At 48.2% G+C, this 15,043-nt stretch overlaps 1 protein-coding gene across 1 annotated transcript in view; it reads left to right on the plus strand.

Moving 5' to 3' along the window:
- Positions 1–15,043, plus strand: part of SPHK1 (sphingosine kinase 1) — a 113,506-nt gene that overhangs the window by 39,025 nt on the left and 59,438 nt on the right. The window lies entirely within an intron of this gene.

The raw sequence follows: 15,043 nt of genomic DNA on the forward strand, positions 1-15,043 counted from the left end.
GGTCCCAATTCTTCATCATGTTCCACTTCAAGATCACCTGTGTCCCTCATGCCCAAAACTGTAGAGCGGATGCACTCTCCTGTAAGCCAGAGTACAGTGAACCCCAGTCAGACTTACCTCTGTATTACAAGATGGTGGTGGCAGCCTGCCCTGACCCCGTCCACTCAGGAACAAGATCCGTTTGCCCAGGAGCGAGTCTGGGAACTACAAAACCTCGGGACTGGGCGCCAGGCTTCTCCTGGAGGGGGAAATTGCTCTACCACTACAAGGGCTTGTAGGTGCCCCCAGGAGAGCTTCAGGCCAAGATCCTGTGATAGTATCACAACACCCTAACCCCAGGGCACTTCAGGATGTTTAAAATTCTGCAGGTGGTCACACAGGACTTCTGGTGCTCCAGAATAAAGCATGGCATTGAGAGGTATGTGCATTCTTGCCCCACGTGTATGAGAGCCAAGCATGCCTCTGTGTAACCAGCTGGACTGTTCGAGCCTCTGCCCACCCCCGAAGGGCCTTGGAGAATGGTGACACTGGATTTCATCATGGATCTACCCCCATCACAGGGGAACACCACCATTCAGGTAGTAGTTGATGCCTTCAGCAATATGACCCATTTCATCCCATGTGGTGCCTTACCAACTACCAAGGAGACTGCTCAACTATTAATCAAACACATTTTTGGGGCACATGGACTCCCAAACAGCCTGGTCTTGGACCAGGGACCCCAGTTCACTGCCCGTTTTTGGTGCTCCATGCTCAGCTGCTACAGATCAAGCTACAACTGTCTTCTGCAGACAGTCCCCAGACGGATGGGGAGACAGAGAAAGTCAAGACCACCCTGGCGTAGTACCTTCACTGCTATGTCAGTTATCAACAGGACAACTGGGTGTCCCTGCTACCTCTTGCTGAGTTTGCCTACAATAATTCGGTACATGCCTCTATCCAACAGATCCCCCTTTCACCCTTGTGCCTTTCACAATCCAACAACCACTCTGGCCATCCCTGCTGTGGTAGAATACGTGCAAGAACTACAGGCAATGCAGCAGATGCTGGAAGAGCAACTATCGAGGGCCAAGGCTGTCTACAAGCAGGCAGCTGACCAGCATCGCCAACCAGGTCCTGAAATACAGGTGGGGGACAGTGTGTGGCTTTCCACGTGATACATACCAATGACCATTCCTTGCCAGAAGTTAGGAGCTTGGCGGGTGGGGTCTTTCAAGGTAGAGGCACAGATCAACCCAATCATATACCACTTGCGCTTGCCTGCCACTGTGAGAATCCACCCAGTATTCCACCATTCCTTGTTGATCCCTGGGGAAGCACCACATCTGTACTGGGCACCCGAGTCACCCCCAGCTCCTGTACTGGTCAATGGTCAGGAGGACTATGAGGCAGAACAAATTCTCAACTCCTGGTGTCGAGGGAAGCTGGAGTATCTGATCCACTGGAAGGGCTTTGGACCGGAGGAGAGATCCTGGGAAGCGGCAGCAGATGTCCATGCACTGGAGTTGGTGAAAGAATTCTATGAACACTACCCAGGAAAACCCAAGCCCCCAGGGTGGGGTTAGAATCGGCATGGGGGGTGATGTCATGAGTCCAGCAGAACAGGGGTGGGGCAGTGAGACTGCAGAGGAGGAGGAGGACCTGGAATGGGATTTCAGTTCCACTGACAGGCCGACTGGTGCATAGGACTCTCTCGTCCTGGACAGTGAGAGCTCTGCCCCATAGCTCCAGTTATCATAAGGAGGCCCAACCCAGTCAGGCAATTGCCACTCCGCCTGATGATCCTGCTCTTCCCACTCCCACTTCACCACCACTTCTGAGCAGCCCCCCTCCTTCTGATGGGGAGGGACCTGCTGATGCAGAGCAGCCGCCCTTGCCTCACACATGGAGGTGGTTACACTGGCAAGATCAACATGCTACAATGGCCCCTCTGAGGTGGAGTGCTCAGGTGTACGTGCGCTCCTAACAGTGACACTCAGCTCATGCAAGTAGGGTGCCTGCCCATCCTTACTTAAGCTGGTGAGGGGGCATGTCTAGTTGCTGCAACAATGTCTTAGCACAGTATAGTTGTGTCTAGTCTCTCCTAGTAATGCTGCTGAATTCTGTGTAACCTGTAAGCTGATTCATGAAGTGCTCTGAACGGAAACCTTTTAATAAACCTACTAAAGAAAAGCACAGTTCTTTGTTCATGCCTGACTTCAGAGTGTTGGGGCAGGACACCACCTCCCTGAGACACTCCAAAAGGATACTGTGATCAACAATGTCAAAAGTCACCTAGAGATCAAGGAGAATGAGCAGGGTTACACTCTCCCTATCTCTCTCCTGACAGATGTCATCAACCAGGGTGACAAAGGCAGTTTCAGTGCCATGGCCAGGCCTGAAGTCAGACTGGAAGAGATCCAAGTAATCAGTTTCCTTCAAGCATGCTTGAAGCTGGACTGCCACCACCCTCTCGAGCACCTTGCCCCAAAAGGGGATATTTGCCACTGGATGATAATTATTTAACACCTCAAGGTCTAAGGAGGTCCTCTTAAGGAGGGGACACATCACTGTCTCCTTCAAGGCAGATGGTACCACCCTCTCCTCCAGTGAAGCATTAATCACTCCCTGGATGCATCTAGTCAACCCCCTACAGCTAGCTCTGAGAAGCCAAGATGGGCAAGAGAGCAAGTAGGTGGCCACACTTCTTCAAACAGCTTGTCACAATAACTGAAACAGATCGCGTACAGATGGAATAGACAGCGCTCTGGATTTGTCCATTGAAGCTCTAACTGTGGCATCCAACGCTGTCCGAATCTGAGCAACTTTGTCCCTAAAGTGCTTCCCGAAGTTGTTACAGCAGGCCTCCAAGGGTGTCAAAGCAACACTCTCTTGGCCAGATGACAAAAGCTAATTCACCACTAGGAAAAGCTCTGCTGGACAGCTACTTGAAGATATAATGGTGGCAGAGAAGTAGGCTTTCTTTGCTGACACCACTGCTGCATAGTAGGCACAATGGTGCAACCATCCCCTGTTCAGTCAGGTTTAGGCTGAGATTTAAACCACCTGCAGTCCAGTCACCAAACTTCCTGTTTCATTGCACTCAGGTCACTGGAGTACCAAGGTGACCTACAGTATGTGCTCCACACCCACAGTAATGGCAAGGACACTTAGGAACAATCATGACGATGGCTCTAGACATCTTACCATTCCACAGTGAGACAAGGGCCTCAACAGGAGCACCTGCTTACATGTGAGTGTGGTGAATGTCCAAATAAGACTCATGTTGCTCAAGTAATGCTCCACTGGAACAGGAAGCCCTTTTATACTCCTTCTTGCCCAGAAAGATCTAATACCCAGTCTAGGTGGGCAGAATAAGTCTAGGACTGTCGGAAGGCAGAGCTGGGGTCCCAATCCCAGGGAGCTGGATCCCGGAGAGTTGGGAGAAGAGTATTCGGATGGATGGCAGAGGGAAGGGGGAGGAACTTCCCCCCTTTGGAGCGAAGACGAAACAGAGGAACTGCCAGTGATAAGGTCGCTTAGCAACGGGGAGCCTGAGCCCTCCCTGGACATTCTCACGCCTCCCCCTCTTTCAGGCTCAGAGCAAGAGGGGGAAGAGGGAGGGCTGCTCACAGCCGAAAAGCGGGGAGGCAGTTTACCATCAGCCCCTCCCCTATCCCCCATTCTGGAATCGGAAACTTCAGAAGAGGAGGGGGTGATGCTTCCCCCCTCACCGCGCACACGCAGACAGCTGAAAAGACAGGAGAGAAGGGGGGAAGGCGGGCAGTACCTGAGGGGCAGTTAAGGAGGAGCGAAAGATTGCGCGCCCGTTTGGCCCCTTCTTAAAGAACAGGCGGGAAGAAGTCCCTTGCTCTGTCAACTTTCTCCCAATGCCGCAGGACCTGTATCCCTGTATTGCTTCATGAGAAAACGCAGTCTTTGTTTGGACATTACCCTAATAAAACACGAATTAACTACAATCGTTGGTCTGGTTCCTGAGTCACATCCTGGGCCTGACAGCTTGACAGAGCCACCTAAATCACCCTCAACGCTCTCTTCACTTGACTGGGACAAGATGTCAAAGGGAGCAGCGGGGGGGACGAACCCCACTTCTGAGACGGAAGAAGTGGAACTCCTGAGGACTAAGGTAGCTGATTTGCAGACGGATGTTCAAGCCCTGCTAGCAGCAGTCAAGGCGCTGAAGACGGATAATCAAACCTTGAAGGCCACGATAGACCAGATGCGAACAGCCCCTCCAGCTGCCATAGTAAAGGTTCCCATTGGATTGCCCCCAAAATACGCAGGACAAAGTGATCAGTTGGCAACCTTCGTGGCTCAATGTGAGTTATATCTGGATGTCAGGCACACGGAATTTCCAGACGATGGGGCTAAAGTAGCTTTCGTGATTAGCCTCCTGGAGGGAGAAGCTACAAAATGGGTGACTCCGTATCTCGTGAGAAAGGATACTGTCTTAGGAAGGTACAGAGGATTTATACAGGAGATGACCGAGATGTTTCAAGACCCGCAAAGGGCTGAAACAGTAGCGCGGCAACTAGGCGCTCTGAAGCAAGCTAAAGGGACTGTTTCCGAGTACACGAACGCTTTTAAAATTCTGTCCCAGGAAACTGGTTACAATGACGCCGCCCTGATGTTTATGTACCGGAGTGGATTAAATGCTGAAATCCTGGATGAGTTGGCCAGGACCTCCCCCCCCCGCTGACTTACCAGGGCTCATCCGGCTATGCCTACAGATAGATCACCGGATGGAAGGAAGGCGCCTGGAAAGGAAGCAGGAGGTCCCGAGATACTCAGCCTCGGCATCCCGCAACAAGACCCTTCCCACTACAGGGATGGCAGGTAATGCAACTGAGGGACAGGGAGGGGCTAGGCCAAGACTGTTGGAAGAAGAAAAGGAAAGATGACGCTGGGAACGTTTATGCTTTTATTGTTCAAAGCCGGGCCATGTGGCCAGAGACTGTGGACTGAAAGGGGGGAAAGCCGAGCCGTCGGGAAACTAGAACACCCAGTCCACGTGCAGGCCGGTGGACTGGGGGCAGCGTTGTATAAAGGCCCCCCAACGATCCAACCTCCCTCAAAGGGGGTGTTGGTCTTGCCTATTCGGATTACAACTTCCAGAGGAGTGGTGTTTAATTCCACTGCCTTAATTGATAGTGGAGCCTCCACAAATTTTATTGATGCAAAGTTAGTCAAGCGTCATGGAATTTCCCGGTGGAAACTGGACGCTCCCCTAGCTGTGGAGACTATCGATGGGAGACCCCTGAAGTCAGGAGGGGTGACACAAGCCATGGAGGAAGTGAAACTTCAAATCCCTGGGCACGAAGAGTTCATTTCGCTATACGTGTCAGATCTCTCGAACTTTGAGGTGATTCTGGGAATGCCCTGGCTAGCAAAGCATGAACCCAAAATAAGTTGGAAGGAGGCGGTGGTGTGGTTCACCTCACAGTATTGCCAGGAGAACTGTCAACCTGAAGGAATCAAGAACACCTTAGCGGGGGCAGTGCAAGAGATCGAGCAAGTGACCCTGCCACCACAGTATGAAGAATTCAAAGATGTGTTTGATGAAAAAGAGGCAGAGACTTTACCCCCCCACCGCCCTTACGACTGTGCGATTGATCTAGTGCCAGGAGCCAGCATCCCATCAGGGAGAATCTACTCTCTCACAGAGAATGAGAGGGAGGCCCTGAAGGAATTCCTGGATAAAAACCTGAGGCGAGGATTCATACACCCCTCACAATCCCCTGCTGGAGCACCACTATTGTTTGTGAAAAAGAAGGGGGGGAACTCAGACCCTGTAACGACTATCGCGCATTGAACCAGATCACCATCCCCAATAGCTACCCGCTGCCCCTGATCTCAGAGTTGCTGGACCGACTGCGCTCTGCAAAAATCTTCACGAAGTTGGATTTGAGAGGAGCGTACAATCTGATCAGAATGAAGGAGGGAGATGAATGGAAAACAGGATTCTTGACCGCTTACGGACAGTATGAATACCTGGTCATGCCGTTCGGGCTTTGTGGAAGTCCAGGAATTTTTCAAAAATTCATGAACGACGTGTTTAGAGACTTGTTGGACACGTATGTAATGTGTTACTTAGATGATATCCTGGTGTTCTCAAAGAACCAGGAAGACCACGACCAGCATGTGAAGACGGTGTTGAAGAGACTGAGAGAAAATCACCTGTATGCTAAATTAGAGAAATGTGGATTTGACCTCAAGTCTCTAGACTTCCTTGGATATCGAATCTCAGCGGAAGGCGTGGAGATGGACCCAGGGAAAGTAAGCTGCATATTGGACTGGGGCCAACCTGTCACCAAAAAGGATGTACAACGGTTTTTGGGGTTTGCCAATTATTACAGAAAGTTCATTCCAGGGTTTTCCAAATTAACAGCTCCTCTGACTGACTGTTTAAGGGGGAAGAAGAAGTTTCAATGGACAGAGAACGCCACCGAGGCCTTTGAGGAGCTGAAGAGAAGGTTTGCTACTGAGCCCATTCTGCGCTTTGCTGATCCGAACCGCCCTTTCGTAGTGGAAGCAGATGCTTCAGATTTTGCCATCGGGGGGGTCCTGCTACAATTAGATCAAGAAGGGAAGGAGCTGCACCCCTGTGCGTACTTCTCTCGGAAGTTAAAGCCTGCAGAGAAGAACTACACAGTTTGGGAGAAGGAGCTGCTGGCCATCAAGGACTCTTTTGAAAACTGGAGACAATACCTAGAGGGGACCTCTCATCGAATTGAAGTGCGCTCCGACCACAAGAATCTTGAAAGCCTCCAAACAGCCAGAAAGCTGAACCAGAGACAGATAAGATGGTCCCAGTTCTTCACTAGGTTTAACTTCCAGATTACTTACCATGCCCAAGCCAAAAACCAGAGAGCGGATGCCTTATTCAGACAGCCACAATACAAAGAAAGTGAATCCGAGGACCAGCCTCAGTACGTAATCCCGCCAGAGAAATTAACGTTGGGAGTATGCCAGCCTTCATGGGAAGAGGAACTCAAAAAGGCACAACAAGAAGATGCAGACATGCTAAAATATCAGCAGGAGACGGGACAAGGTCAAGACTCAGAAGTAACCTTTCACTGGAGAAATGGACTGTTATGGTTCAAAACCGCCAGATATGTGCCAGAAGGGGAATTAAGGCTCAGAATCCTACGCCAGTGTCATGATTCCATCACAGCGGGACACTTTGGGATTTACAAGACCATTCAGAACGTGGCCAAGGACTTCTGGTGGCCTAAAATGCGTCGGGATATTGAGAGTTATGTAAAGTCCTGCTCTGTCTGTCTGCGGACAAAAACACAAACAGGGACACCAGCAGGACTGTTACAACCGTTGCCTGTCCCACACGAACCCTGGAAGGACCTCTCCATGGATTTTATAACTGATCTACCCAAGTCCCAAGGAATGACAGCCATCTTAGTAGTGGTGGATCTACTTACCAAAATGGCACACTTTCTTCCTTGTGCAGGGGCCTTAGAGGCTAAAGAAACGGCCAAGTTATTCATAAAAGAAGTCTACCGGCTGCATGGATTGCCAAACAGCGTAGTCTCAGACCGAGGAACTCAGTTCACAGCCAAATTTTGGAGAGCAATGTGGAAACAGTTGCAGACGGAATTAAAACTCTCCTCCGCCCATCACCCCCAGACAGATGGGCAGACGGAACGCTTGAACGCCGTTTTGGAAAGATATTTACGAAGTTATGTGTCCTATCAACAGACTGACTGGGTATCATATTTGCATTTTGCAGAGTTCGCCTACAACAATTCTCTGCACTCCAGCACTCAACAAACCCCGTTCTTCGCTAATTATGGATTCCATCCTAAAGTCTTTCCAAGCAGCTCAGAAGGAATGCTGGTACCGGCAGCTGAGAACTTCCTTAAGGAATTGCAAGCGGCGCAACAGACACTGAAACAGCAGTTAAACGAAGCCAAAACGGAGTACAAGCGAGTTGCTGACCTGCACAGGAAGGAGGGCCCCCCCCTTCAACCGGGAGACCAGGTATGGCTGTCCACCCGCTTCCTCCAGATGCCGGGCAAATGTAGAAAATTACAAGACAAGAGGGTGGGTCCTTTCGAAATAGAAACTCAAATCAATCCCGTGGCGTACTGACTGAAGCTGCCTGACACGTTTAAAATACATCCTGTGTTCCATCAATCCCTCTTAACGAAAGCCGCCCCTCCCAGTGAGTTACGGCCGGAGGAACCTCCCGGAGCTCCACTCCTGGTAAATGAGCAGCTTGAGTTTGAAGTTGAGGAGATCTTAGATTCCAGGATCAGACGCCACAAGCTGCAGTACTTGATTCATTGGAAAGGCTATGGGGTGGCTGACAGATCATGGGAAGATGCAGCTGATGTGCATGCTCCAGAATTGGTAAAACTTCTCCATCAACGTTTTCCCCACCGTCCCAAGCCAGACAAGGGGAGGGGGGCACAGCCTGGGAGGGGGGATGGTGTCGGAAGGCAGAGCTGGGGTCCCAATCCCGGGGAGCTGGATCCCGGAGAGTTGAGAGAAGAGTATTCGGATGGATGGCAGAGGGAAGGGGGAGGAACTTCCCCCCTTTGGAGCGAAGACGAAATAGAGGAACTGCCAGTGATAAGGTCGCTTAGCAATGGGGAGCCTGAGCCCTCCCTGGACATTCTCACGCCTCCCCCTCTTTCAGGCTCAGAGCAAGAGGAGAAGAGGGAGGGCTGCTCACAGCTGAAAAGCGGGGAGGCAGTTTACCATCAGCCCCTCCCCTATCCCCATCCTGGAATCGGAAACTTCAGAAGAGGAGGGGGTGATGCTTCCCCCCTCACCGCGCACACGCAGACAGCTGAAAAGACAGGAGAGAAGGGGGGGAAGGCGGGCAGTACCTGAGGGGCAGTTAAGGAGGAGCGAAAGATTGCGCACCCGTTTGGCCCCTTCTTAAAGAACAGGCGGGAAGAAGTCCCTTGCTCTGTCAACTTTCTCCCAATGCCGCAGGACCTGTATCCCTGTATTGCTTCATGAGAAAACGCAGTCTTTGTTTGGACGTTACCCTAATAAAACACGAATTAACTACAATCGTTGGTCTGGTTCCTGAGTCACATCCTGGGCCTGACAAGGACAGGTGGAGGAACTTTTGGCTCTCCAGATGTTGCTGAACTACAACTCCCATCAGCTCTAGCAAGCATGGCCAATGGCCAGGGATGATGGGAGTTGTAGTTCAGCAACATCTGGAAGGCAAAAAGTTCCCCACACCTGGTCTAGGGCCTGAAGGCACTTCACTGAGAAGCAGCCACTTGCAGCTCCTGATATTAACCTCTGGATGTAGTCTCCATGAAAAAAACCCCACCAGATTATTTCTGCACACTAGTCTGCTGTTAACAACACAGAAGCCGGTCAAGCCATTTTCTGATTAGTTGGCAATCCTATGTGTCACATGCCCATGGGGAAAAACCCTATCTACAAGGTAAAAATTGTACTACAACATCTAGGTTATATTACTGTAATTAGCCACACCCAGAAGACAATTATCCTCTAAGAAGGGATAAGAAGTGTTGCCAACATCGATTCTGCAGAAGTCTTTCTTCAATTAAACTACCACATTCCATATCATTGAATTTATACTGTGCAGTTCTATTTGTCTTTCCACAAATTAATTTTACTTTGGCTGTCATCCTTCTACAGTAGTTCTGTAGGCCTTATAACCCAATTCCAAGCCTGCTAACTTGGCCATATTTTCCACTGGACCAAGTAATTACTGTAGTCTAGGGCAGCCTTTCTCAGCCTTTGGGTCCCCAGATGTTGCTGGACTGTAACTCCCATCAGCCCCAGCCAGCATGGCCAATGGTCAGAAATGATGGGAACTGTAGTCCAGCAACATTTTGGGACCCAAAGGTTGGGAAAAGCTAGTCTAGGGGCTGCTTCACACATTACAAAATTCTAGCACAGAAGCATGTATGTAGGTATTTATAAAATCAATTCTAGCCCCCCTTTGGGCCCCCAAGGCAACTGGCAATGTCGGTTTTTGAATAAACATGGTTAATAAGACTGTATTGTTCGTTGTAACCCCTAGGCTTGCTTACTATTAGGACTGGGTCCCGTTGATCTCAGTGAGCCTTACTTCTGAATAAATAAGGGTTGCTTGTCACCTTTTACAAACTGGTCCTATTTGATGGGAGTGGCCAGTGTGTTGCCACATCATTGCCCTCCTGACAGTGATGCCACCACTGTTGGGAAACCTGCCGTGAGGCACTGCCAAATTGCATCACCTTTAATCTGCTATTCTGTTTTTAACCACAGCTTAGAAATAGAAAAATTAAGCAGATGAAGCTTTCCCCACTTCTTGTGGGTGATCTTGAACATAGCTTCTGATCATGCCCTTCAAAACTCCATTGAATCTCTCAGTTAGCCCATTAGTGGCGGGATGGTAAGTAGTGGTCTTTAGATGTTTTAGACCACAACATTTCCACATACATTGCATCACTTCTCCCATGAATACACTGCCTTGATCCATCAGCACTTCATGAGGGAAACCCAGCCTCATAAAGATTTTTAATAAAGCCTCTGCCACTACAGGGGCTTCTACAGAACTTAGTGCTTCTGCGTCTGGGTACCTGGTGGCAAAATCCACCACCACCACTAGATATTTCTTGCCATGCCTTGTGGGTTTGGAAAAAGGGCCCACCAAATCTATTCCCACTCTATAAAAGGGTTGTCCAATTATAGGAAGGGGCTTTAAGGGTGCCTTAGTCTTTACTCCACTTTTTCCCACCTTTTGGCATATTCCACAAGATAGACAATGTTGTTTTACATCTTTGGAGATGTTTGACCAATAATAGTGTGCAGCCAATCTCCTCTTGGTCTTTTTTATTCCCAGATGTCCTGCACATGGGACATCGTGGGCTACCTCTAGCAATCTGGTTCTGTATTTGCTAGGTACTATCAATTGCTTCACTGGTTCACATTCATCCTTTCTCTCAGCAGGCATCCACAGTCCATATAAAATCCCATTCTCACACACAACTTGATTCCTCAGTTTGTCAGTGAAAGGAATCTGTTGGGTCAGGGCTTGTTCCTTTATTTGATTCAAACTGGTATCCTTATTCAGTTCTTCTCTGAAATGCTCTGTCTCTTCCCCAGAGACCAGCTGATACAGTTTGTCTCCTTCAGCAGGCCTGCTAGTGGTTGCTATGGTGACCTGAGGCTGGCTAACAGATTCCACCCTGCTTGCTTCAACCCCCCTTAACACAGCTTCTGTTTCTCTGCCAAGTTGTTGTCTGGTCACTACATATATTTTCCCTTGGGCTCCCATAACATCTCTTCCCAGTATTACTGGTTCTTGTTGCTGGGCATTAATGCCTACTTTATATCTGCCCTCTCGGCCTCTCCACGCCATTTTCACCAGGGCCACACGCAAGCTTTCTGGTTGACCCCTCACTCCTTGGATATTCACCGTTTCCTGAGGTAATATTTCCTCAGATTTTATTAAATCTGGCCTCAGTAATGTCTGAGCGGCACCAGTATCAAGCAATGCCCAATAATTTGCCCCTTGAACACACACTTCCTCTCTTAGACTCGAATCCAAGTCTGTTACTTTTGTCCAGTTTATCTGGCAGAACTGAACCTTTTTCGCTGTTTCTAAAGCCTTGGGCTCTATTTTCACTGCCCTTGTCTGAGCAGGATTACTAATGGGGTTGGCAACCTCACATTGAAAACGTAGGTGCCCCGGTCTACCACATTTGTAGCATAATTTCTCCTCACTTTTAGGGTACACAGATCCACTCTGCGGTGTCCTGTGCCCTTTAGATTTTATTTGAGGGTTTACTCTCTGTGGTACCACATCTTTTCTGCCATTGTTATTTGGTCTAGCTTTAAAATCTCTTTGTGGTTTTGCCATCCACCCAGATCTGTTTGAAGCGAAATGATCGGCCAGCTCCGCTGCTTCTGTTACAGTTTTAGGGGAACGATCTTTCACCAGCAGCCTAATTTCGGGCGGCAATTGATGGTACAACTGATCCAATATCATGAGGTTTTTCACCTCCTCCACAGACTGAGCTTTTGCACTTGTCAGCCATTTCCCAAATATGTCCATCAGTTTTGCCCCCAGCTCCACGAAAGACCTCCCTGTCTGTATCTGGCAGTTTCTGAAAAGCTTTCTAAAATAATCAGGCCCTAGTCTGAACCTTTTGTATACTGCCTCTTTAAACTCAGCATAGGCGACGGGCTTGTCTGAGGGGAAATATTGGTATACCTCTGCCAATTCCCCTTTGATCAGGTTTGATAAATACTGCATGTATTTATCTTCAGGTAGCCCCCACAACTGAGCTGCCTTTTCAAAGGTTGTGAGATAAATTTGAGGATCTTGACCAGGCTCATAGACAGCAAAGTCCTTTGGAGTAATTTTTATTTTTGCTCCATCTCTGTCTTTCCTTGTCTCATCAGAATGAAACTTCTCTCTTTCAAATTTTAACTTTTCTGCCTGTAATTCCGCATCCACTCTCATTCTCTCAGTTTCCATCCTCAATCTCTCAATTTCCAACTCCCTCTGCTTGTCTTTTTCCTTAGCCTCAAAGACCCGCTGTTTATCTTTCCCATCAGCTTCCATCCTCAATCTCTCAGTTTCCAACTCCCTCTGCTTGTCTTTTTCCTCAGCCTCCCATCTTAACTTCTCTCTCAGGTACTCTATATAAGCAGGATTGCTTAAGTATCCTTCTGGGATCTCTTCTCTGACAGGTTGTTTTTGCTGGGCAGTTGCAAATCCTATAAGTGCTACCCTCAATTCATCTACCCCTTTACCCTCGTGAGGTAAATTGAATGTTACGCACTTCTCCACCAGCTCCTCTCTTTTCATTTTTATGTATTCAGCCATGGTGTTTGAGTTCACTCACTCTTTGCCACACACTCTTTGCCAGTCACTCTCACAAATAATCTTGTTTTGTTATTTCTGTTTGCCACACCACTGTTAGGGATTCTCTAGTATTCGTATCTCACTGCTACAGCCAACACCTGTGACGTAGTCTCCTTTGTCACCACGTGTCTTTGGGATTCTCTTTGGTTCGTATCTGGATTCTCTGTTGTTCGTATCCCACCGCTACTGCCACCACGTGAGACGCTTCCTTCCCTGGCTCTCCCTGTCAGGCTCCTACCTGCTCGTGGTTACTGCCTGTCTCTAGGCACCACCAGGGACTCCACCAGTCCGGACCGTCCTCTCTTATGGTTTCTCTCCCCGCTCTAGCACAGATTTCAACAGATCCCCCTGCTAGGCAGCACCACCAGTCACGTCCTATAACCAGTATTCCCAGAGACTCTGCCTGAGTCTCCCTCAATCTGGTTACCTCTGTGACTGAGTGCTTAAGCTGTCCCCAATCCCTTTGATTTACTCAGACTGCTTATAATTCTGGTTTGCTCTGAATACTTGTGGTGTTATTCTTCCCTTCCCCGCTGCCACCATATTATGCTTCAGCCTTGGTATTTACCTCACCCTCCCTTCTGGTCTGTGAAACCCCAGCCAAGGATCAGGCCTTTGGTAAACCAAATTAAGTATTTATTAAATAACACAGATAACAAGCTAACAAGATTTCTTCATAAGGCACATAAGCATATGGTTTTATCTAATACTAATCCGAACTCCACCCCCTCCTTCTCCACACTCTCCTGACAAACCACTCTCTCAAACCCACCAAACAACCCACTCTTTCTCTTCTCCCCCCCCAGATTCCACTGTCACTCTTCCTTTTATACTGTCAGCCATTTTAAACATTCAGCCAATCATCCAGCATTCTACTGCCCATTCACTCCCCCTTCCTCTTACATTCCACTTACCATGTATCTCCTATACAAACAGCACTTACCATATATACAATAATAGAGGATCATCACACTCTACAACTGAGCTGTGGTCCTTCCCTACAAGATTTTGTGGCCTTAGTTTTTATGCTAATATTTTGTTATATGATTTATTTTGGATTTGGCTGAATTATAGATTGTTTTATATTTTATAACTATTTGTTTTGATTATTAACTGCCTTGAAAATTAGGTGAGATATATGAATAAGATAATTTTTAAAATATACAAACATAGGTGGGATATAATTTTTAAAAATAAAATAAATACTTATTTCCATATCAGGAGACGTTTCACCTGCTTAATTTCTCTACATCATACTGAAGGAACAGGAGCAGGGTCAGAAAAATTTGACACCAGTTACAGGTGTCCTTGGGCAGACTGCTATCTCTCAGCCATACCTGGCATTACTCTAAGGATAAATGGGATAGAGTATTATAGCCTCTCCTTAGGATAAGGTGGGAAAGAAATCTGTAGTCAAACCCAGTGAAGCATTAGACTGGTATTTCCATCTGTTAGACTCAACATAAGAAAGATGGCCCACCTTCCTTATTCTTTGTAAAGTGCCACTTCTTCCATGGTTGTGCAGTTGCCATGCCATCAGAGGCACCCACATGAGTGGAAGACTTTCCAGAAACTGGGGCTAGTGTGGGAGCAACCACATTGTTCAAGGTGTACATCAAGAGACCCTTGGCTGCAGTCAAATCGGTGGGATTTAGCTCCAATTATACTTGTGAAGTATCAGGCAGGGGAACCACCTTTTTGCCTTTAACAGCTATGAGACAGGCAGAAATTCAGTACTGAAGCTTTGCTCACCATTGCATCTCCATGCCAGGGAAAATCCTCACTTGTTGCTTTTCTGCCTGGCTGTTAAAGGCACAGAAGCCCATCCAGAAAAAGCAGACAATCCTATTCATCCACGTATTTGTGTGACACAATCACTACAATTTTCACGTGATCAATTAAGAAACACTTCGGGTAGCTACCATGGACAGAGCTTTCTTATTGAGTAAATGCAGTGCCTGTCAACAGAGGAAATGAAAAGCGCATATGGAAGCAGTCATCATTACTTGACTATGGAGTTTGGCCCTTGGATTTCTGTTCCCAGCACTAACTGATATTCGCTGGCATGCCAAGGTATGCCTGCCTTGGAGACCTCCCTGCATAGCACTTGCTACTCAGCCTTTTACTCCTGAGGGGGCGTAAGGCTTCGGTGTCACAGATGCAAAGGAGAATATT

The sequence above is a fragment of the Rhineura floridana genome, chromosome 3 (genome assembly GCF_030035675.1).
Source record: "Rhineura floridana isolate rRhiFlo1 chromosome 3, rRhiFlo1.hap2, whole genome shotgun sequence".
Taxonomy (NCBI): domain Eukaryota; kingdom Metazoa; phylum Chordata; class Lepidosauria; order Squamata; family Rhineuridae; genus Rhineura; species Rhineura floridana.